General features: G+C 33.3%; 1 long non-coding RNA gene across 1 annotated transcript in view; it reads right to left on the reverse strand.

Moving 5' to 3' along the window:
* Window positions 1-3,706: 3,706 nt before the first annotated feature.
* LOC130543504 (uncharacterized) overlaps window positions 3,707-25,426 on the reverse strand; it is a 32,842-nt gene continuing 11,122 nt past the window's right edge. Inside the window, exons 2-3 of the long non-coding RNA XR_008958883.1 lie at window positions 23,023-23,162; window positions 3,707-4,014 (exon numbers count right to left, since the gene is read on the reverse strand). This is a non-coding gene — a long non-coding RNA (uncharacterized LOC130543504). The remainder of the gene's footprint in view (window positions 4,015-23,022; window positions 23,163-25,426) is intronic.

A 25,426-nucleotide genomic window follows, 5' to 3' on the forward strand; every position in this document is an offset into this window, starting at 1 on the left:
GAAGGGAAGGAAGGAAATTTTGCCCATTGCACTTTCCCCAGAAACCATCAGCCCTGCAAAGAGGATATTATTAGGACATTTATGCCAATTTACATTAAGATTTCAAAAGATGTGATTGCATGGAGAACAGTCCTGGATATTAAATGCAAAGCCATATTTTCACATTTATCTCAAGCCCCACCTCATCTGCTCACTCAAGTTTTCACTCACTGAACCTGCCTTTAACTGTAGATGCTCTTATGATTTATACCACTACTTGGTATTCACCATATGAACCACATGTGGAATTTTATTATATTTCTTTTTGCATACATGTTCTCTAGCCACAAATACATTGCACTGTGCTGTATTTGTTTGTGCTTAAAATATTGGCCACATAAATTAGTTAAAATGATGAAGTACTACTGTGCTAATTATGGGGGCATGGTGGTGGGAAAAGTAAAAGTAATAGAGTAGAATATATGTTATTTACTGTTGTGGACTGAATGTTTGTGTCCTCCCCAAATTCATATGTTGAAGCTCTAACCCTCAGAGTGCTTGTATTTAGAGGTGGGGCATTTTGGGGTCATTAGTTCTAAATGAAGTTATGTGGGTAGACTCCATGATAGGATTAGTGACATTGTATGAAGAGAAAGAAACCAGAACTCTGTCTCTCTGTCATGTGAGGGTACAAAAAGGCAGCCATCTATGCAAGCCAGGAAGAGGGCTCTCACCAGAACAGATTCGTCTAGCACTCTGAATTTGGACTTCCAAGCCTCTAGACTGTGAGAAATAAATGTCTGCTGTTTAAGCCAACCAGTCTATGGTATTTTGTTCTGGCTGCCTGAGCTGATTAAGATATTTACTAGAGACTTAAACTATGGTAGGCAGACACAAACTGATGACTTAATTTTTTTATGATCTCCTTTACTGTTTAAAACAAACTGATAAAGTGGGTGCTGCTATTAGTGCCGTTTTACAGATGAAGAAACTGAAACACAGGGAGATTAAGTAATTTGCCCAAGGTAATGCAGATAGTCAATGAAAGAAAATCTGTTTGACCTCCAAACTATTAAATCAATCATAACATGCTGCTATCTCATGAATTTTTGTTATGCTGTTTTCAACTAAAATCAGAAGCCATTTCTAATAAATGACTTCCACAATTCAGAGTTATACATCTCAATTCAGCAGCACATAATAATGAAGAAAAAATGGTAGATTTTATTGTTGAGTAAATAGTGTTATTTTAGAAAGCGAGAAACAACATTAAGGGTGTTACCATGGAATTAAAATTCTTTATGTATCATTCATCCATTGTTATAAGTGTGTATAGTAAAATAGCTTTATATCCATTTATTATTTTATTTATATTTATTTATTCATTATTTATATCCATCTATTATTTTATTCATTCAAAATATGTAAATAAAATATGTGAATAAATAAGCATATATTGTTCTTATATAAGAAGTTCAATAACTAAGTATTGAACTGTACTAGGAGTACAGATTATTTTTTAGATAACGTATAGGTGCTGATGGCGCTAGAGCAAGGCAGTGGTGTAGAGGAAGAGAAAAAATTGCTAAGTCTGAGAAGTCAGAGAAAGTAAGACATGACATTTAAACTGATATTGAACAATGAGGATCGTTTTGCAATCAGGTGATGTCTTAACTTGAAAATGTAGGACCTATTCAGGTTGCCAGCTGATAGATTATTAAAAATAATTTTTGCTGACGCTTCACTATATGACTTCTCTAACACAGTCCAAAAGGAAGTTAGAGCTGTGACACTGCTGTAGCAGTTTATATATATATATTAGACTCCTCAGTGCTTATGCCCATAAAATTTAAAAAATAGTATTATATATAATGTTGAACCATTCCTTATTTAAACAATGAGTAAACCTGATCAATGAATGCATGGATAGATTACAACCAAAACACAGTCCCATCTACTTCTATCAAAAATTGTAATATACTAATGATGCTTTGATCAATTGTGTACTAATTCTAATTATAATGATAATCAAGAGTGAAAATTATAACCCTTAGAGGCTTACAGTCATAAAAAATTAATATCTCTAGGAATTATACTTACACTCCTGCATGCTTGGGTAATCAATTATATATTTTAAATGATATGCTATATTACATTTGCATAAAATTAGGTGGGAGAATTTGAAATGGAAAAATAGGAAGAAAAGGTACAATGCAAATATCCTATCTGGTAAAGAAGAGTTCAATTATGTATGTGTAAAAATGGATGATAGTAGCTAACAAAATACTTTGGTATTTAGATTTAATTGGCTCAATTTAAAAAAGTAATGTTAACAGTTGTGTTTGAATATGGCAATATTTTCAATATTCTGGAAATTGCATTTTTGCATCTGTTTAAACATATAAAGGAAGATTTTTAAATGGAAACCAAATATTCTCAAAGGGGTACATAGATTTAAAAATTATTTTATCAATAGCACAATCTTTTAATGTTACTTTTCTGAGAACTGAGGGATAATTAATGAGATAATATCAAGCTAAAATATGGCAATCAAGACATAATGAAAGGGGATATGTCAAGTTGAGAGTAAAAGGCAAAAAAGAGCAAGAACAAGTGTTTTGAGTAGAATACTTTAAATATCACAATATGGTGTCCATTTTCTTTCTAAAACAAGACGCAGTGTGCCACAGTCTTGATGCAATTGTTTGAACTGCTGGGTTGTAATTTTATTACCTGCATTCATACATTTAGTCATTTCCATTAGGTATATTTTCTTAAGCTTCTTCTCCATTATAGCTTACATTGGTAAATGTCAGTAAGATCTAAATCTCACCATATATATATATATATATATATATATATATATATAATGAAATCTGAAGTTGTCTTCTGAGGATACATTGTGTATCATTCAGGCTAATAGACTGCAGGAATTCTATGTCACTGTAGGTTGGAGTTGATGCATGAACTGTGTTAGACAGCAAGACAGAATTGTTTTCAATGTAATCCTCAGGGAGTCCTTCAGAAAAGAGAAAACAATGATTTTGAAGGTTCATTTCAGTGCCAGCTGGCAGAGATCTTAAAGGTTATTCTGTTTTACCCATACTACATAGTTATTTAAATGTCTCTGTGTGCAACATATGAGAGGAGTGTGTATTTAGAAACACTGGAATTTTAAAAATGTGTTTACAGTGGCAAAAGAAGTGAAAAGCAGGAAACTATGTGCTGAATACCTATTCTGGTTCTATTGCATTTGTATTCTACTTTTACAAATATTTGTTCTATTTTCATTAAAAGATTGCATATCACACCTGAGATATTTAGCTCTATCCTAACTGGATGTCAAAGACATACCTGGGCATCTTCTATTGTTTCTAGTTTCTGCCAGATTAAATATTTACTATGCCAGAGCAGTATTCTACAAGAGCAGTATTCTACAAAATAAATCTAGATTTATTTTGGTTAGCATAGTTTGGACGTGAGTAAAATGAGGTTGAAAAGATGGGGAATTCACTTAAAAAGAAGCAAAATTGTCGTGACTTTATTCAAGAAATAGTTCTCTAAAATTAATACAACCTCGGGATGATATTATATAACTTCAGACTTACTTCTGTTTAAAATTTTCAAATTTCAAAAAACCATAAGGAATAAGCAGATAAATAGCTCATTCTTAAATAAGAAATCTTCATTTTCTTCTTCTTTTTTTATTTTGTCAAACAATATTTTGGCTGTTAACTAAATAAAATTCATGTGAATATTCCCTTGGCAGAGACAGCTTTATGGACAAGTGAGATCTCGCGGGGTTCCATGCTTGGTTTAATGCTTTGTTGTTATCACTTAGAAAAAATAAATAAGTTGTGCCTGGGTGGCTCAGTCCGTTAAGTGAACGACTGTTGATTGCGGCTCAGGTCATGATCTCAGGGTCCTTAGATGGAGCCCTTCATGGAGCTCAGTGCTGGGCGTGGAGTCTGCTTGGGATTTTCCATCTCCCTTTCTCTGTGCACCTCCCCCACTGCTCGTGTGCTCTTTCTCTCTCTAAAATAAATAAATAAATAAATAAATAAATAAATAAATAAATAAATATTAAAGAATGGAAAATGAAAATATATTTTAAAAATTCTTGGTTTTATGAAACAAGTCTTGAAAGTTAGAATGCAGTCAAAATAAAGCACTGCTCTTTAAAAATGTTTAAAAATAGAAAAAATCATTCAGTGGACAATTTGAGAGATATTCCAATAATAATCTGCAAACAAATGCCATGGGGAATATAGTAATGAAATGGGATTAGTGCAAGGAATTGAGCATTGAATGTATGGGAGCTTGGGGAGGTAACTAAATGCAGCACAGCTAGCCTTCTGTGGAGTTTCATTAAAGAGGTATATTGTCAAATCAATTATAAATGCCTACTAGAGAGAACTGACTTAAATACAGAACATCTATAATCTGGCTTGTCTTCTAACCCAGTGATTCTCACGCTTTCATGCATACAACAGTGTTCTTGGTAGCTGTTTTAAATTTAGGCACTCTGATTTATGAGATCTAGTATAAGGCCACAGCAATCATTTTTAGCAAACACCTTCCAGTGGTTCTGAATGAGGTTCATCCATGGATCAAACTCTGAAAAATACTGATCTATCAAAGTATCCAGTTGGTTTGAAGTTGACAGTTTATTTTCCACGCATTAAATAACCCAGTCATTAGGGTTTGTTTGTTTCTTTGTTTGTTTGTTTGTTCTATTAAAGACCTGGCTGCATTAGTTAGACAATAAATGTTTTTAAAGAAATCAATATTTTTACCTCTGAGTTATACATTAGGTTTTATGGAAATTTTTCCTTCAATGAGTGGGAAACCCAAAAAGCTTGAGTAAAAGAACTAGGTAAGTAATATAATGGGAGAGCTATAGTTAAGTCTAACACAAATATCTGGAGAACTTATACCTCTGGGATGAAATTGTCCCCTGAATTTACAAATGACATCTTTTAAGATAAGCAGTATATATGGACTAAAATAAGAAAATGAGTACAATTGTAGTGGGAAGAAAGCTCAGTCATACTGCTAAGTAATTTTTTCCATTGTCTAAAAATAAGGCCGGCTTAATTTAATATGCAGTAATGTTATAAAAAAGTGTGTTTAATACTTTGCATTTGTGAGGAAAGTAGCATTACTCAGATCAACATGAATATCAAGCCTCATTGGGCTTTTTATATGTTAAGTGATTAACACAGTTTTATTTTGCAATCAAGCAAAACTGCTATAGAACCAGAAAGTATTCACATGTGTGTGTGTCTTTTTCCTTCCTCAGCATCTAATTTTAACCAACTGGGTTATTTTAAGTTATTCAACATTTGAAATGAAAAATTTGCTTTTTAATGGAGAATCTGCATTCATCATAAAGATAAAACAAAAAGTCCTTGGCAGAGGTTTTCTCCACAGAAGCAGGCTATTTCTGTACTGTATATTTAGCAAATTGTAAAAACACAAATTCCAGAAATTGTATCTCAAAACTTTAAAAACAAAAAGGGCATATATATATATATATATATATATATATATATATATATGAATCTATCTTTAGTTCTTTTTATTACTGTTAAGTAATAAAAGTTTCAGGGATGATATTATAATTCCTGTGAAGTCTACAACTTGTGAAGATTTAATTTAAAGGGAAGTTAAGAAGATAGTAAACAACAAATGGAATCAATGAAATGAGACAAACGTTGTTCACTATTTGTTTATTTGGGAAAAATAAATAAAGGGGATCGTGAGCTGTATCAGGTAGATATTCAGATAACGCGGTAAGGGAAAGAGAATAGTTGACATGTAATTTTAAAGTTGATGTCAATGTTATTGCTAATATTGTTTCCTAAACTCATAAGATGCTGTGCTGATGAGGAAATGGGACAGAGTTTATTTGAATTACATTAGTCAGAACTTGAGAATAGCTTATTGGTTCAGTAACTAACATTTTGCACTACTTGGAAGAAAGTGTCTTTTCTATAATAAAGCAATAAACTGTGAAAGCCACACATATTTTAATGAAAAATTATAAGCAGATTCAATTGACAGCAAATTGAATGTGAAGTAAAAAAGTATTCTGTATTTTATTATCCTGATTAAAAATAGAATCAAACCAAGTATAGATGTGATTATATGTTTTGATTCTAGTTGTAGATCTAATGACAACATTAAAAATAATGCTCTCTAGTAAAATTCTTAGCTTGTGCTCCTTCATTACAAGTAGACATGTATATTCAGTATCACTATGATAAATACTTATAAAGTGACTACTTCATTCTACAGAGGTCTATCAAAAATTTTAACTATGCCCTATGAAATAAATATTTAGCTCTGATTCTTCAGAACTGAAGTAATTTCAATTCTTCCTTCACTATGTGTCACATTTCTACCCAATGAGAATAGATTATATAAGAACTAAAATAAAAAGCTATGTCTTAAATTTTTTAACACCAGTAGTTCCTTGGCACATCAACACTGCCTTGGTTCTGTTTATGTTTTTGCTCTCCATAGCAGATGGGTAGTTACCTACTAGAAAGACAAAGCAATACTCTTGTTACTATTTTTATGATTAATTATTAACTAAACTCCAGGCATGATTTGGATTTCACCAGTTTTGCCATTATGGGGTTTTCCCCCCCTATGTTCCAATCCAAGGAAACTCTAGGGTGTTTTTAAAATTGCATAAATTCTAAAAATTGTATCCTTTCTCTTGTACTCTTTTCTCCCACTTTGTTTATCCAAGTGTTTTCTTCTGGGTTCAACTGTAGTAAACATGTTCTAATGTGCTATCCTCCCAAGAAACCATCATACCTTTGATAGAGCACAGCAAATTATCCACAACTTCTATCTTCCCAGACTATTTCCACCTTCAAAACCATGGGGTTTTGGTATGTCATAAGGTCCTTCTTTATAAATATTGTGTCTCTTTTTTAGAAATGCTCTTTTCTCACAGCTTCGAATCTTACACATCTATATATTTGCAAATCTTTTTTAGCAAACTGTAACTTCTAAACTGAATTCTAAGTTGCATGTTTCCAACTTTTGGTCTGGAATTTCATCTTGCATATTCCATCAATATTTAAACTCAAACTCTTCAATTAATTTTCTTCCTCTTAACACTAACCTCTTATTTCTGTCAATGGATCAATTTCTCCAAACTTAAAAACTTAAAAAACATTTCAGATTTTAGCTTTTAATCTTCTTCTTATTCACTAGCCTCAAACTTCCAGTAAGTATTCATTAAAAAATGTTTCTTGTAATTCTTTACATTTCTATTGACTCCACTAACTCATTACTTTTGATTTTATTGCCAGATATTTCTAAAAACCTCCCAACCTGCCTCTCTTTACCAAAGCATTCCTCCATGGTTCTCTACAGTTGCCAGAATGCTTTTTCACAAATTTTATTTTTCAGATTGTTCCTCTATTCAAAAGGTTGAAGGATTTTCCCTTACTTATGGGATAAAAATCTCAACCTTTAATACTGGCACATAACTGCTCCCCATCCCCAGAATGTGACTACAATTTCTGTACCAGTACTGTCCAGCTGCATTCATTATTCTACTCCATTATGTATACATATGTGTGTGTATATATATATACACACACATAAAGTGTGTGTGTGTATATATATACACACACATAAAGTGTGTGTGTATATATATATATACATAAAGTGTGTATATATATATACATAAAGTATGTATATATATATATACATAAAGTGTGTGTGTGTATATATATATATACACACACACATAAAGTATATATGGAGAGAGAGAGAATTCTAGGTCAATGCTTGTGAGAGACTGTCTTCTGGAATGAGGGGTTAAGGACCTCAGTGAAACTGTTCTCCCAAAAAAGCAATGAAAAGACTGAGAAAACAATTTTTTAAAAAAGCATTTTAGAATTCTGGAAATTAACCAAATTCACAGATTAAATAGAAAGCATCTACTCATGAAATACTGGTGGACATTAGTAAGAACAGCATGACTATGTCATTTTGATTTAGAGCTATTCTCATTCTCCCTCACTCCCCAGCTCACTGGCATGGTAGGCATGAAAGCCAGTAGACTTAACAGCCAATAGGAATGACTAATATCTTTTGAAGCTGTTGAAAACCCCATCCCAGAACATAGTCTATAGTTTGAAAAAAATAAAAAGGTTTCTGGAAAATCTCTATTTCCAGAACTTTGTAGCTATCTGATTTAACTTGGGACTCAGCTCTCTAAACAAACAAACAAACAAACAAACAAACAAACACAAACTCCCAAAACAGTAACGACACAAAACAAAAACAAAAAACTCTATTCCCAAGAAATACTGAAAGTTATAGGATTTTGCTGAGAACATCACCTAAGTATCTTAGTACAGTTGGGGTTGACAAAAACTGACTAAAAATTTAAAAGAAACCACTAAATTGTTTATCTTTTCTACAGTTTTGCCTTTTCAAACTGTTTTCTTTCATTTGGAAGTTAAGCATTTAAGATTTATCTATGCCTTTGCATGTCTTGATAACTCACTCCTTCTTATCACTGCATAGTATTTCAGTATTTCATAATTTGTCATGTTGTTTGTTTTAATTTAACTATTGAAGGATGTCTTGGGTGCTTCCAAGCTGGGCAATTATGAAATAGCTGCTATAAAAATCCACACGTAGGTTTTTGTGTGCATATACATTTTCAGATCAGTTGGGTAAATATCTAGGAGTGCAATTGCTATGGTAAGACTATGTTTAGCTTTGTAAGAAACTGCCACACTGTCTTCAAAATAGCTGTGCCATTTTGCAGCCCACCAGCAGTACGTGAGAGTTCCTGTGACTACACATCCTCACCAGCAGTTGGTATTGTCAGTTTTTTTGGCTTTCAGCCATTCTAACAGGTGTGTAGTAGTATCTTATTATTGCTTTTATTTGCAGTTCTTTAATACAAATAATACAAATACATTATTTGTGGATCTTCTCATATGCTATCTGTATATCTTTTTTTAGTAAGTTGTCTATTCAGATCTTTTGCCCTTTTCTAGCTGGATTTTGTGATAAAAGGAATAAAGCCTCCTCCACCCTGAAATCTATCAACATCCAAATCCCTGGAACTATATTACATTCAATAGAAAAAAAGAGAACTTTATACATGTGATTAAATTAAGAATCTTGAGATGGAAAGATTAACCTGGATTATCTGGATATGCTCATTGTAATCTCAGGGGACCTTAAAAAGGGGAAGCAGGAGAATCAGAGTCAAAGAGAGTTGTGGTGATGGAAACAAAGGTGGGAGTGACTTGGGACCAGGATCAGCCTTTAGAAGGTGGATAAGGCAAAGAAAGAGATTCTACCATACATCTTCCCAAAGAGTGCATACCTGCTAATTTTTTTTTTTGAACTTTTGACTTGCAGAAGTTAAGATAATAAATTTGTATAGTTCTAAGCCATGCAATTTGTGGTAATTTGTTACAATAAATACAAGAAACCAATGTACATTCTTTATTTTCTTACTGTTGAGTTATGATTTCTTTGTATCTTCATTAAACATGGATCTTGTAAATATTTTTCCTGGTCAGGGCTTTTTTCCTTCCTTCTCTTAACAGTGTATTTTTAGTTTTAGTAAACTATAAGCTATTTTTATCACGGATCATGATATTGGTGTCATGCCTAAAAACTCATTACCAAACCAAATCACAGGATTTTTCCCTATTTTTTTCTCCTATAACTTTTACATTTGTTCCATTTCATCTAGTTCTATAATCAATTTTGACATAACATGTGTGCAACGTGTAAGGTATAGGGCTAAGTTCATATTTTTTCATGTGGACATCTAATTGTTATACCATCATTTGAACAGACTTTCCTTTCTCCTTTAAATTGCTTTTGTGCCTTCATCAAAAATCAGTCGACTGTATTTTGTGGATCCATTTCTGGGCTCTTTATTCTGCTCTATTGATCTATGTATCTGTTCTTTCACCAACATGATGCTGTCTTGATTACCATAACTTTATAGTAAATATTGAAATGGGGTAGTGTGAGTCCTCCACTTTGTTTTTCCTAGGACTGTGTTGGTTATGTGAAGTCTTTTGCTTTTCTGTATAGTTTAGAATTAATTTGTCAATATCAACAAAGTAGCTTGCTGAGATTAAAAGTATTGTGTTGGATTTTTATATTACGTTGAGAAGAATTGACATCTTAACAACATAGATTATGACCAGATAATTTCTTTCCATCTATTTAGATCTTTGATTTCTTTTATCTATTTTTTAGTTTAGTGCACATAAACCCTGGTTGATATTTTGCTAAATTTATACTTAAATACTTCATTTGGAGGATATGATTATAAACGGTATTTTTAATTAAAAATTCCAGTAGTTTTTTTACTGATATATAGGAGAGTTATTGACCTTTTAATATTTGTATTGATCTTGTACACTGCAAACTCATAATACTTATTTATTAGTTCTAGGAGGTTTTATGCAGATTCTTTTGTGTTATCTACATAGGCAATCATGTCATCTGTATATAAAGACAGTTTCATTTTTTCTTTGCAATCATGTATGTGTTATTTGTTTTTCTTATTATACTATCTAGATTTCTAGTATAATGTTGATTTGGAATGGTGAGAGAGGACAGCCTTGCCTTGTGCCTGATCTCAGGAGGAAAAATGTCTAGTCTCTCACCATTAAGTATAATATCAGCTTAAGATTGTTTGTAGATGTTCATTATTAAGTCAGGAAAGTTCCACCCTATTACTAGTTAGCTAGAATTTTTATCCTGAATGGATGTTGGATTTTTTCAGATGCTTTTTGTGAGTCAATTGAAATATCATATGATATTCCTTTCTTAGCATATAGATATGGTTTATTACTTTCATTGATTTTTTTAATGTCACATCGGGCTTGCATAGTTGGCATAAATTTCACTTGGTCACGTAATAAATCATGGAGTAAGTCCTACAGATATGAGATTAGTCAGAATGACTCCTCTTTCATTTCTAATATTTGTAGTTTGTGTCTTTCTTTCTTGCTTAACATGTCTAGATGTTTTCCAATTTTATTGATTTTTTTCAAATAATCAACTTTTAGTTTGTTGATGTTCTCTATTGCTTTCTTGCTTTAGCTCTAATTTTTATTATTTCCTTCCTTCTGCTTATTGTAGAGTTAATCTGCATTTCTTTCTGTACATTTCTTTTTTTTTTTAAGATTTTATTTATTTATTTGACGGAGAGAGATAGCCAGCAAGAGAGGGAACACAAGCAGGGGGAGTGGGAGAGGAAGAACCAGACTCCCAGGGGAGGAGCCCCATGTGGGGCTCGATCCCAGGACTATGGGATCATGCCCTGAGCCGAAGGCAGACACTTAATGACTGAGCCACCCAGGCGCCCCTCATTCTGTACATTTCTAAGTGCAAGTTTAGGTTACTGATTTTTAGATCTATCTAATATATGCATTAATGATATATACATTTCCCTCTAAGCATTGCTTTTCCTGCATCCCACAATTTTTGATAGCATGTATTTTCATTTTATTTAACTCAAAACATTTTTAAAAATTTCTCTTGAGGATTTTTTTGTTTTGTTTTGTTTTTGTTTTTGTGGTCCATGTGCTACAGAGAAGTACATTTTTTTTGATTTCCAAATATTTAGGGATATTCCAGCTATTTTTATGCTATTAATCTCTACCTGAAATCCAGTGTGATCTGAGAATATACTTTGTAGGATTTCAAATTTTTTTAAATTTGTTAAGGTGGATCATCCAGCCCAAAATGTGGTCTGCATTGACAAATGTTCCAAGTGATCTTGAGAAAAATGTGTATTCTCCTGTTGCTGGATGGAGTATTCCATAAATGTCAATTGGATAAAGTTGATTGATTTGTGCAGTTCGGTTCGTCTATCTTTATTGATTTCCTGCATGCTTGACCTATCAATTACTGACAGAGAGGTGTTAAAGTTTCTTATTATTATAGCAGATTAGTTTGTTTCTCCTTGTAGTTCTGTCAGTTTGTGCCTCGTGTGTTTTATTGTTTTGTTGTTAAATACATAGATGTTAAGGTTGTTATGTCCTCTTGAGGAATAGATTTCTTTATCATTATGTAATGTCCCTTTATCCATGAAAATGTCCCTTGTTCTTATGTCTGATTTCTATAAAATTAATATATGTTACTCCAGCTTTCTTTTGATTGGTGCCATCCCTCTCTTTAATTTTGGCCATCTGTGCCTTTATATTTAAAGTAGATTGCACAAAGACAACATATAGCTGTGTCTTGTTCTCAAAATGCTCAGTGAAATGAAACCATGCACACTAAATTTACAGAAAGTATGGCAACTATGTCTCACCGAATAGGGAACTTCACAAAAAGATAGCAATAATAATAATAAAACAATAATAATTATTATGATCTTAAACAATAATGATTTCATTATAATACTAATGAAGAAGAAAATAGAAATTCTGAAGCTGCACAGTACTATAACTGAGATGAAAAACTTACTAAAGAAATACAACAATGGATTAGCTGGAAGAAAAACAACTAATGAACTTGAACATAGATTGAGGGAGATAATCCAAACTGAGGAACAAAAAAACCCAAAGAATTAAGAAAAATGAATAGTTTAAAGATGAGAGGGACAACATCAAGCACGCACATATGAATAAAGAAGGAACCAGAAAAGTATATGGTAAATCAGCAAGAAACAATATTTGAAGAAATGTAAATAAAATCTTAAAAAAAAAAAAAAAAAGACAAAAGGGGTGCCTGGGTGGCTCAGTTAGTTAAGTGTCCTACTCTTGGTTTCAGCTCAGGTCATGATCTCTCGGATCCAGCCCCACGTCAGATTCTATGCTCAGTGCAGAATCTGCTTCGGATTCTACCTCTCCTTCTCACTCTTTCTCAAATAAATACATACAATCTAAAAAAATAAATAATAAATGAAATATTCCCAAATTTAATAAAAAATATTTAATCTAAACATATGAGAAGCTCAACAAACTCCGAGTAGAATAGCCTCAAAGAGATCCCCACCTAGACACTTCTTTATCAAATTCATGAAACTCTCTAAAGATGAAGAGAAAAGCTTGAAGGCATAAAGAGAAAAATTGCTTATCACGTAGAAGGATTCTCTATAAGATCGGCAGCTGACCCATCTGAAACCATGGGGGCCAGAGGGCAATAGGAATATGTATTCAAGTTTTGACAGAAAAAGACTGTCAACCAAGAATTCTATATCTTATAAAACTATCCTTCATATGTAAAAAATTCAGGCATCCTCAACTAAGCAGAGACTGGCAGAAGTGATTTTATAAATATTCTCTCTATATATTTTTATATATCTGTATATATTCTCTCATTTTTTTTATAATAATCCAAATATATATAATAAAATACTATTCAGAAAAGGTGGAGACAAACTATGGATATATGCTATGCCATGAATGAATCTCAAAAACATTTTAGTGAAAGAAAACAAACATGTTCAGGGGCCCTGGGTGGCTCAGTTGATTAAGAGTCTGCTTTCAGCTCAGGTTATGATCCCAGGGGCCTGGGATGGAGCCCTGTGTCAGGCTCCTTGCTCAGCAGGGAGCCTGTTTCTCCCTCCTCTTCTGCTGCTTCCCCTGCTTGTGCTCTCTCTCTATTTCTCTGTCAAATAAATAAATAAAATTAAAACAACAACGACAACAACAAAAAGAAAGAAAACAAACATGTTCAGTGAAAAAGTGCAAACACAAGGGGTGACGTATTTTATTATTCAATTTATATATACAGAAATATACAGAAAAGATGCAGTTATAGAGACAGCAGGTAGATCAGTGGTTACCCAGAGAGAGGGGAGGGAAGAAGAAGGATAAATAGCATGTACACATAAACAATACATGTTCATTTTGGGGTGATAACCTGTTCTAAAATGGATTTATTGTGATGGTTTCACAATAATTGACTTAATGCATTTATAAAAAAATCATTGAATTGATTGAAATCATTTGAAAAGAATAAATTATATGATATGCAAAACATGACTCAGAAGACTTATTAAAATAAACCAAGGGGGAGGAAGAAGGAACTATGCAAGAAACTGAGCATACAAAGATGAGTAAAACACTCTCACCACCTTTGTTAGCTCCCAGCTTAGTGAATCAAGTGAGAGAGACAAGGTCGGTAGAAAACGTTCCCCACTACCACCAAAAATAGAAAAGAAAAGAAAAAAAATCCACTAATGGATTCCAGTACAATTTTCTGTTTGAGAAATAAAGTTAGTATTAGGGTTGCAGATTGTCATGTTTGAGGAACTGAAAGTTCCTCTTATTTATCCTGTTGAAAACTATAGTATGATGTGGGGGTAGTGAGAAGTGAAAGTCAGTTGACAATTTTGAAACTGAAATCTTTTCTGCAATGTGTACAATCTATTATAACAGATCAAGACTGAAAACTTGCAGTAATGAATATAAGAAATGAGATTTAACTGAACTAAAGTAATGGCAGGGATAACCCTAAACAGCAATAAGAAACAAGTGATATTTAAGAGATACACTTGCTAAGATTTAGCATAAAGCAACTTGATAATTTCCTAAGTGCACATGTAAGGAATTTTATCATGCGCAAGCATTTAAAGCAAAATGATTCTGGACAAAACTAAATTTGCAATGGTGCTTATTTTTAGATTATGATTCAAGGATGAAAGTTTATACAAAAAGTGTAAGTGTGTTGTTTATATTCAACTTTGCAGTGGAGACTACAATACCTTCTTCTAAATTACAGTGATGGTTGATACTGCTTAGAAGTGGAGCAGTGTGTATAAACAGTATCTTCCACAGAAAAACTTCTACTAATCAACACTTAAATATAAGGGACATGAAGTTAGAGATTTTCATCTGTTTTATTTACTTCTGTATCTACAACACTGAGAACATTGTACGTAGTAGACACAAATTACATTTTTGTTGAGTAAGTGGATATATACAAGGAGTAAGGGAAAAACTTCTTAAGAAGGATTTTTGTAACCAAAGATACCAAGGTTGAAAGGAATAGTTTGAACTGAGATATCACAAATTGAAACTACATTTCCCAGGAATTTGTAATAGAATTAACCAGAAGGGGTCAGTACCATTCTACCTTGGACCCAAGCATAATAAACTAGAACCAAACAAATAGCACTTTACACTCCCTTCAAGAAGAAACATAGAGGAATTTAAGTATCTAATTAGATAAAATGTCCTCATATCATTTACAGAAACTCAGTGACTCCTATAATTGTAGTAGTAGTGAAGACAAATAATTTAGTGAGACTCTGTGAAATAAGGCATAGGGCCTGTGAGTAAAGCACTTGGGTAGCAACCTTGTCATTGCCTGAAGGCAACCAACTCATTTGAAATTTTAGGAGAAGGTGTGTGAAGGTTTTTAAAATCTAACCTTTCTATGCTTATCAACATGTTTTATTATCACAGTTCTCATGATGATTTGTTGAGACTTGCTATGGGCTAGCAACTATCTTAATTGCTCTCCACCATATCTAACATAACATCAGGGACAAGCTGTAAGGTTTATTATGAAGATGAGGATATTGAGGCGTTACAGATAGTAAGTGGAAAGATCTAAGCTCTAGGATGGCGGAGATTTTCTCTATTTCATTCAGTGCTGTTTTCTCAGTGCTGCATTAAGGTGAATGTTATAGGCTGAATTATGATACCCACTGACTTGTATGTTGAAGCTCTAACCCCTAGTATCGCAGAATGTGACTGTATTTGGAGATAGGGCCTTTCAACAGGTGATAGGTTAAAAGCGAGGCATTAGGGTGGGCCCTAGTGCAATTTGACTGGTGTTCTTCTAGAAGAGAAAATTTGGACACACAGAGAGATACCAGTGGTGCTCCCCCATAGAAGAAGACCCCAGAGTGCAAACGCCCAGAAGAAAGGCCATGTGGGGACTACAGCAAGAGGGTGCTCATCTGCAAGGCAAGGGGAGACCTCAGAAGAAACCAGCCCTGCTAACACTTTGATCTTGGACTTCTCCTCTCCAGAACTGTGAGAAATACACTTCTGTTGCTGCTGCTACGCAGTGTGTGGTCCTTTGTTATGGCAGCCCTAGCAAATTTAGACAGTGCTCACAACTATCTGCTGTATAAATTAAATATTTTCTCCAGTTTCAGAAACTCTAGTGTGTCTGTGGTAGTCTGAAGTTAGACTCCGAGTTGTTACACTTACCACTAGAACCTTCTGCCTTTTATGTTTACTGCAGCAGACAGATTCTTTAAGGGAATTCAAAATTAGGCACCTTCAATTTCGAATTGCTTTTGCCATAGGGATTTTTCATCAATTTATAAAAAGCTCGCATTTTTTTGTAGTCTACATGTTTGAAATCACCTTTTCATGATGCTAAGAACTTGATCATAAGGCCAATTGCAAGACATGTGTTCAAGCAAATGTAGCATTGATTCTTCGAGGTTCCCAAGAACTAAGGAATATTCCCTTCAACCTAAGAAATCAGCAGGCAAAGCATAGATAAAATGAAACTAAGCAAATAGATAGATCCATAGAAAATAAAAGATAAATTTCTATATGGTGTTGACACAACTGAAATGTTGAGACACTTTCTCAACCACAAAAATATACATGTCTTACAGCATTCAAGGAAATAAAATATTAGTGTCTTTCTCATTTCCTTCCCTGAATGCAACTCTGAAAGACCAGAAGACTTGATGGGCCACACCTCAAATCTGACTCTGCAGATATCTTATGGTTTAACAGCAGGTCTACTCTGTCTGTGCCACGGAATTACCTTGATTCACTGGGAACATGGAATGTGATTGGATAATTCAACTAAAGAATGCAGGGAAGATAACAGCTAAACTTATAGGGACAGAGACAGGCATAGTTGAACAAGATACACAGGTAGGCTGGGTGGCAGAAACAATCAAAATACATGAAATAAAATAACTGACATAAAGTATACAGTGGTGTCGCCTGAATTTATTCCTAAAGTAGCAGATTTTATTTTATTTTTTTCCACATGAAGAATTAAATCTCAACTCATATATTCTTTAGGAGATGGCTGCAGGCCATAGTCATTGTTTATTTCCAGTTGTGAATGGCAATCTTCCTTTTGATACTGCATTCAGTCCACATCAGGGATTTCTTATAGGTGAGGTATTTAATAGTAATGGGTAGGTCCTTGCAAATGTGAATATCTTCTTAAATGTGACCACCGAATTGTACTTAGGTTGAAGTAGTTAACAAGGGTCTCTTCCTAAAAATGGTGTTCCGTTGCTTTAGGAGCTTATAATGCAAAAGTTCATGACCAATAAAATCTCACTGATGAAAGAATCCGTGTGTGTATTGGAGGGGTGCGTGTGTGGTACATGTGCAAGCGTGTGTATGTATGTGTGTGTCTTCTTAGATTCTGTTAGCAGTCTGCTTGTTCTGTGGGGCTGGAACAGCCTTGTGATTCCTATAAATAGCCAGCTTGCCAAAACCTCAGATTCTATTATTAGCAATTAGATAGATAAGAACTAATCAGGATTCACTATTCTAATTGCACTGCATCTGTGTTCTTCAAAGCCCCCTGCAATTTTGTCTTTTAAGAGTGAAAAATGGGAAACACAAAATCTACCACTCTTATTTTGTACAATTTTGTCAAAATTATGATTTAATAGCAATAGAATTTTCAACGGCTAGGCAATTTCCCCTGTTTTTATCCCAAAGTCACATCAAGTGAACCTGAGTCCATGATGAATGTCTACATTAAAGCTATCATTGCTAATAGTATTCCATATCATTTGTCTTTGGTTCCGTGGGACCAAATTACAATCACCACATGACTGTAGCTTATCTTGTGATTAATGATGGTTTTACTAAGTCACTGACAGTGAAGCTTCTGGGAGGAAAATGGTAATATGGTTTGAAATTTTAAATTGCACATTTAAAAAATCATTACCTGGTTTTCAAAGAGATGGTTAATTTGTGCATGATAGGGGGTAAAAATCTAGTCCTTTTAGCCACTGGAAAGAATTTCTCAAGACAATTATTCCAATGTTTAAATGCCATAAGATGCTATAAATACCAAAATGTTCCAAAGAAAAGGCAAACATCTCTTAGAAAGGATGCTGAGTTTTTCAGATGGATGAAATTTTAATATCCAAAAAAGTGCAGAGACTAAAAAATACCTCAATAGAAAACAAGGTTGGGTAATATATTGAAGAGCATTCTGTATGATATATTGTAGGTTCGAAAACTGCTCTGCACCATTTCCCTGAGAGTCATCGGTGCACATCTAAGTCATTAGTGAAGGAAGATTATCAGCATCCATTGGACTTTTGATATTTTCTTTTAAATTACCTCAGTCTCGAAACGCATATGAACTTACATTATTACTGCTGGGACTAATTGGCATTGGTTCAGTTTAAGCGAAGAGAGATTTTTAAATTCATTTTGCTTCAGGAAATAGATAGCCAATATCAGGAAAAGATGTTTTGATTGCAACTTTATCTCTTTTCCTACATGAAATTCAAAACCTTTTTTGCAATAGTAGCCCCTGTTAAGTTCCATGATAATAGACAATTTGCAACTCAAATGCCCATAAAATAATCTCAAAACACTGAAGATAAGTCATAAATGGTTTTGTCCTCCTACAGTTTGGTAAAAATAGAACAGAGGAATCTGAAACTCCACTTCTAGCCCTTCTACAAGTCAATTGACCGTATCTTCTATGATTGAAATAGTCAAAATGTGTCCATCTTTCAAAAGCCCATGACCATCCAAGCGACTGCAGCCCTAACAATGGTGGCTCAGATTGTGATTTTATTTCTGTGCTTTTCATGCTAAGTTACCTCCAGAAAAATACTGTTTTCTAGTAGTGTGTTGATCTTCTATGTGTACTTAGGCTGAAATATTTCATCTATTGCTTGATATCATATTGTCTGAAAGAATGAGTGTCCAAGAATTGATATTCTCTTGACATTATTGTTTTCTGTATAAAGGGTGTATGATGATGGCTTCTGTTTTTAGTGAGAGTCATCAAAATGTTGGAGGCTGCATTGTTTAATCTGGGCAAGTGATCAATCCTACTTGTGCTCACTCTGCTGTTTAGAAGACTAATTATTGTAGCAATTTTAGATGATTTTAATGTTCTAAGAGAGCTTAATGAAGACCGTTAAACATTTATTAGAAACATATTTGCCTCTATGAACCTCTAAAACAAGAACATTACTGCAGTTTAACCATTTATTTCTTAGTGCTGTGTTAACATTAATTGTTGGTGCTTATAAACCTATTTAATTTTCTTGATTAACATAATAATTTAATGTGTTATTACAAATAAAGAAGATGGAATTAATGATGTAGTCTCTATGAGTGATGACAAATAAGTCTATGCTCTATTTTCTAAAAAGACCAAGTTAAAGAGACATTTGAAGATTATCCCCCAAAATAAAGCTATTCAAAACAAGTAAAATTAAAAAAAAGGAAAATCATCTATTAAAGAACCATCACTGGCATAATAGCATGATGAGGTCTGTGGACTCACTTCCCGGTAAAATAAGTGAGAAATTACACACACAGGCGTGCACACAAACACACACAACAAAATAAAACAAACAAATAAGACCACAACCATTAAAGTATGTAGAAGTAGTGTTTAAGTTATATATTTATTCAAGAAATATTTATTCAAGAAAACAAATTAAAATTCAGCAATTCAGTAATTTAGACAAAAGAAAACTCCACTGGAGATTTGCTTAGCCAAGACCTCAGGACTCCCTCTACTCCAATCTTCTGGTTGGAGGTCTACCTTCCCAGAGCATCAGAATGTCTGCATTTTTCATCTTGCCCTACAAATAACTTAGTCAAAGTAGTAGGCAAGAGGTGGGGGCTCTCTTTTATTTTGGCCTAGCCCACACTGGTGGGAGGATTTCTGTCTTAAGTTTGGGGCTCCAGTCACCCTTTTCTAGGTCCATAAAGCAATGGTTCCATGTTGGAGAGGCAAGCTGAGAAGACCTCATGTTATTCTCCCTTCCACCTAACACTCAGTTCCTAGAGCAGAGATGACATGAAGAGAGAAATCCAGAGATGCGGCTTAAAGAATTTTTGTGAGGGTGAAGGGAGAGAAAATCATAAAGGAGCTCTGTGTCTCTTCCAAAATAACAAACTACATTTGCAATAGGGTGGGAGAAATTGAAGCTAAGTGTGCCATCAAAAACAGTAGAGGGTGTAGTGAAAGGAAATTGGGAGGAGATTCATAAATTCATTAAAGATTTAGGCTAAACTTGGCTGCCTCATTTTCCAAAGAGAATTGGGAGAGAAACAGCTAGAAGTTGCCTTCCTGGGATCAGAACAATATCAAAAACTGATATTTGTAACCATTTCTTCAAAGAAACTTGAATTTAAAAAAAAAAGAAAGAAAGAAAAGAAAAGAAAATGATAAAGCAATGAGCTAGCAAGTAGTGGATTTAAACCATGAGGATCTCAATTAGTGGATCTCAACAGCAATTGATGGGTCTCAACATTGTCCAAAGAAAGAGATAGTCAAAGGAAGCCTTGCAAAAAACAATTGTTATTTCCAAGGTGACTTGGGGTACTCTTTAAAACTAAGGAAATGAAATAGACTACTAAAATAATACAGCCAGTCCTTAAACCAATAAATAAGCAAAAATAATAAGCCTGAAGTCAGAGAGTACCTAGAGTTGCTACTGTATATTATGTAAAATATCCAATTTCCAACAAATTTCTGAAATCCAAAGAAATAAGAAAGTGACTCATACACCAGAAAACAAACAAACATGCAACAGAAACTATGAGTGTGACCAAATGCAGTATTTAAGAACAACAACAACAAAAGATTTTGAAGTATACATTATAAACACATTATAAAATATTTGCGAAAATAAAGGAAAATATGATTAAAGAAAAAGTTATGACAATAAAGAGAGACTATTATAAAAAAATCAAATGGAAATTCTGCAATTGAAAAGTACAATAACTATCATGTAAGCTGAATAAGAGGGGCTCAACAATAATTTGAACGGGCAGAAGAAAGATTCAGTGAAATTGAAAATAGATCAATACAGATGATGCAAGCTGAAAAAGAGATATTAAAAAAAGAAAAAAACTTCAGAGAAAAGTGAGCACCACGAATCACAACAACAAATGTGCAATGGGAACACTAAAAGTATAGGAAAGAGAGAAAGAAGCAAAAAAATTTTTCAAAGAAATGACTGAAAACTGTCAAAATTTATTGTCAAACAATAATCTGTTCATCCAAGAAGCCTGATGACCTCCAATCAAGACGAATGCAAAGAGATCCACAAACAGACACATATAAAAATACTAAAAACCAAAGATGAGAAAATCTGGAAGACAGTAAAAGAAAAATGACTTCTCACTTATAAGGGAACACTGACGAGATTAACAGAGTCGTCATCAGAAAATATGAAGAGTAGAAAGCAGAAGTTTAACATATTCAGAGTGCTCACAGAACAACAACAAAAGACTCCCAAGATTTGTTACTAGCTGACTTAAAAGAAATACTAAAGGAAATTCTTCAGACTAAAGGGGAGTGACCTCCAGATAGTATTTTGAATCCACACTGAAAAAAAATAACATTAAAAGAGGTAATTATGTAACCATAAAATACAGTATAAGTGCATATTTTTATTTTGCTTTTTTTTCTTACATTGATTTAGAAAACAATTGAATGGGACAATATGTACATAATGTTTTGTTGGGTGTGTATCATGAAGAAATGTAATATATTTGCCAATAATAGCACAAAGGTGGTGTTTGCAAATAAGTATTGAACTAAGGAAATGATTACAGATAGTAACTTGAATACACAGAACAAATGAAGAGAAATAGAAATGATAAATAAGAAGGTTACTGTAACAAAAGCTACATATAAAAAAAGAACAAACTATTCTTCCTTGAAATTTTTTGCTGATTATACATATTCATTGAATATATAGTAAAACTTCTTGGTTTCTTTAGCAATATAGATATTGCTTTGGTAACCATGTGGATTAAATTAGACCAAAGTAATGAAACTTAAAGACATTGTTTATTCACTTAAATATCAAACAATTCATTAAAAATGCTATTTTATATGTTGACAACACAGATTTCTATTGTTAGAATAATCACTACATTAAAAAACCCAAAATTTTAAATTGCATTTGTGAAGATCCACAAACTGAAACAAGCTCTTCCAACAAATGATTTTGACTAACAAAATATATAATATATAAACTAAGAGTAATGTGTAGTTTACCTCTGCAAACCCTATGGGTTTTAACAGTTTAACTCTGTTTTGAAGCCTATGTAATACCTTTCAGATATATGCCATAATCAGTACTTACTGATCTTAACATTAAATGAATTATGGCAAGAATTCCTCTTTCACATAGGCGAATTGACATTGTAACTGAGCCAAGAGTGAGAAAGTTTAGGTATTATCATGGAGTCATCTATCTCTTTGTTCGCTCCTAAATGGAGTTATTAAACCATCTCATAAATATGGAAATGTGTAATATTTTAAGCCATAACCAGGTGAGTAGAGTTCCTGGGAAATACTTCCAAATATGTAGCCATTATTACGTTAGAAATAAGTTTAATATGACCTAGATAAGTCTATCATTGATGTATTTTTAGTTCATGTAGAAAAGATTTCTCAATGTATCTATTCATTGCTTTTCAAAGCAATTTCTCAAGAAAATTCTTTTAAAATATTAAAGAATGAAAGGTCAGAATCTCAAGGTCTTGATTTTATTTGTAGATGTTATAATTACTGAAATATTTTTGGAACCTGTCACTCTGACATTCAAGCAGAAAAAGAAATAGAAGGTAGAAGAGAATCTTGAGAAAGACTACACTATTCAATGTGTCTTCCTGAGTCAACAGAGTTGTAATTAGAAGTTGAACTACATCTCAAATATGGAGTACCTTACACATTTTGTCGGTGTTTGGTGTATATTTGATGATGAGGAAGATATCTCACTTCCACATTTTGAAAGCAATGAATAAAACAGAAGATGCAGCGTAACTGTAATTGAGTTAAAATTCATACCTACTGAGGTTCGCATAGGGAAAATGTCCTTCACCAGCTTTAGATTGAAATGCCAATGTGATTTTATTGTTCCCGACTTTCTTCTGCCTTCATCTAAAAGTTGTCTTTAAGAGATGCCACTCATGGGGGTATGAAGAAGCCTAGATCACAAGAGAGAATCAATATGAGGTCATCCCTAAGAGCAAAATGCTTTAGATCTCTTTCCCTGTATTCCCTTTAAAGCTCCTGTTTTTCTGTTTTTCATGTCATTATGACTTTGATATATCTATCAACTGCCTTCTTTTCCTAAATGCTTACCTGATTAAACTCCATAAGAGGAATGTGTTTGCAACACAGAAATATGATGGACATATATATACATATATATCGGACACTCAATTCAGCTGCCTTCCTTTTGCCGGTCTTTTTGTTGTTGTTGTTGTTGTTGTTGTTGTTGTTAAAACTTTTATAATGGGACACTACCTGCCTGCTGCCAGGCCTTGAAAAAGGTCTTTTTTCAGGAAAGAGGCATCTACCACATTGTAACCATCTTTAACCACATTATTTATTCATTTAAAAAAATCAAGCTCTTATAACATTGAAACCAGAGATTATGGGTATTCACAACTACTTTCAAGGCTCTATTTTTTAAATCTAAAATGGGTAATTTTCTTAAAAAAAGAGAGAAGCTTTATTATATTGAGATAGATCAGAGAGAGGCATTATTATCTAAAACAAGAAATGAAAAATGTTAGTTAGCACTTTGTTATGGAGACTATTAGTACTAAATGTCATGGGAATTACAAATCAAAGTTGTTTCTTTAAAGAGAAAAAAAAATGAAAAAATAACTTTCAGTGATATCTGGCATCATCTTCAACACATAATCAATTTGAGGAAGACTTTATGCTAGTCTATTCATGAAGATTCTTTGATTATATAATAAAATTGGTAATTTGGAGATATGAATAACCATGTAAAGATTTCAGGCTATTTGTGTCCTCATGGATAGATTAGCGCCTTTGATAGGGTTGTAATGATTAAGGGCAAGCTTTAGGGAGATTTTTGTCTCATAGGTTTGGGGAAATCAACCAGAAAGTAAAAAAAAAAAAGATTGGAGAATACATAAATAATGATCATGTAAGCAACATCTACAATGTGTCTGGCATATTGAAAAAGCAAAAACTAAGGAGGCAGAAAAGTAAATTATGGAGATGGTATGAATTTGCACCTAAACACTGAGGTGAGCAGAAGATGTCCAATTAGTCAGTCTTATTTATTAGTAAAACGGTTTCAACAGTAGTGAGGTTGAGTACTATTAACAAGTGGGGAAAGCCAGGCATTGAGCTTTGGGTTCTCTGAATCAAAAAATGTGTGCTCTTCATTGTGCCCTGACCTCTTTCTGTAATGTCCATTCCATAAAAATAGTTTTAAAAACAGGGTTGTGAAATATTAGAAATGAGAAGTGGACTATAGATAACAAAGGTATTTTTTTTTTTAAGATTTTATTAATTTATGTGACAGAGAGACAGCCAGCGAGAGAGGGAACACAGCAGGGGAGTGGGAGTGGAAGAAGCAGGTTCCCAGCGGAAGAGCCGGATGTGGGACTCGATCCTGGAACGCCGGGATCAACGCCAGGATCACGCCCTGAGCTGAAGGCAGACGCTTAACGACTGCGCTACCCAGGCGCCCCAACAAAGGTATTTTTAAAAGAATAAGGCACATTTTTTTTTCACTTATAAAATAAATAAGAAAGTCATAAAGAAATAGCTGGTTGTCTAGAAAATATGTTTGCAAAATATTTGTAGAGGAGGAAAATAAATCTATTAGAGAAGATTGAAGATTACAAAAAGCCAACTACCTTAATAAGTTTGTCTGAGCCCGTATATTTTCCCCTGTGATTCTTTCAGACCTTCAAGAAAGAAATAATTTCTTTATTATATACCTTTTATAGCACAGGAAAAGAGATTCTCCTAATCTATGTATTTTTAACAATTTATTCAAGTATAATTTACCTACAAGATAAAGTGTACTCATCTTAAGTGTACGGTTCAATGAATACTGACAAATAATTGAGCACAAAGTAATCTCCACCATTAACATATATACTATTTGCATCACCCAAAATGTTCTCTCATGCCTCTTTACACTCATTATACTCCACATCTGGCCCCAAAATCGACCAATAAGTTTTCTGTTACTAGAAGTTGGTTTCCTCCTTTATCAATTTCATGTAGATAGAATTGTACAGTAGATACCGTATTATGTCTTGCATCTTTCACTCCGAATATAGCTTTTGATAGTCATCTCTGTTGTGTATGAAATTTGTTTCTTTTTAATAATAAGAGATATTTTCTTTATTAGACAAATCATATTTTTGTGATCCATTCAGTAATTACTGAATATGTGGGTAGTTTCTACTTAGGG

This window comes from Ursus arctos, unplaced genomic scaffold (genome assembly GCF_023065955.2).
Source record: "Ursus arctos isolate Adak ecotype North America unplaced genomic scaffold, UrsArc2.0 scaffold_13, whole genome shotgun sequence".
NCBI classification, from domain to species: Eukaryota; Metazoa; Chordata; class Mammalia; order Carnivora; family Ursidae; genus Ursus; species Ursus arctos.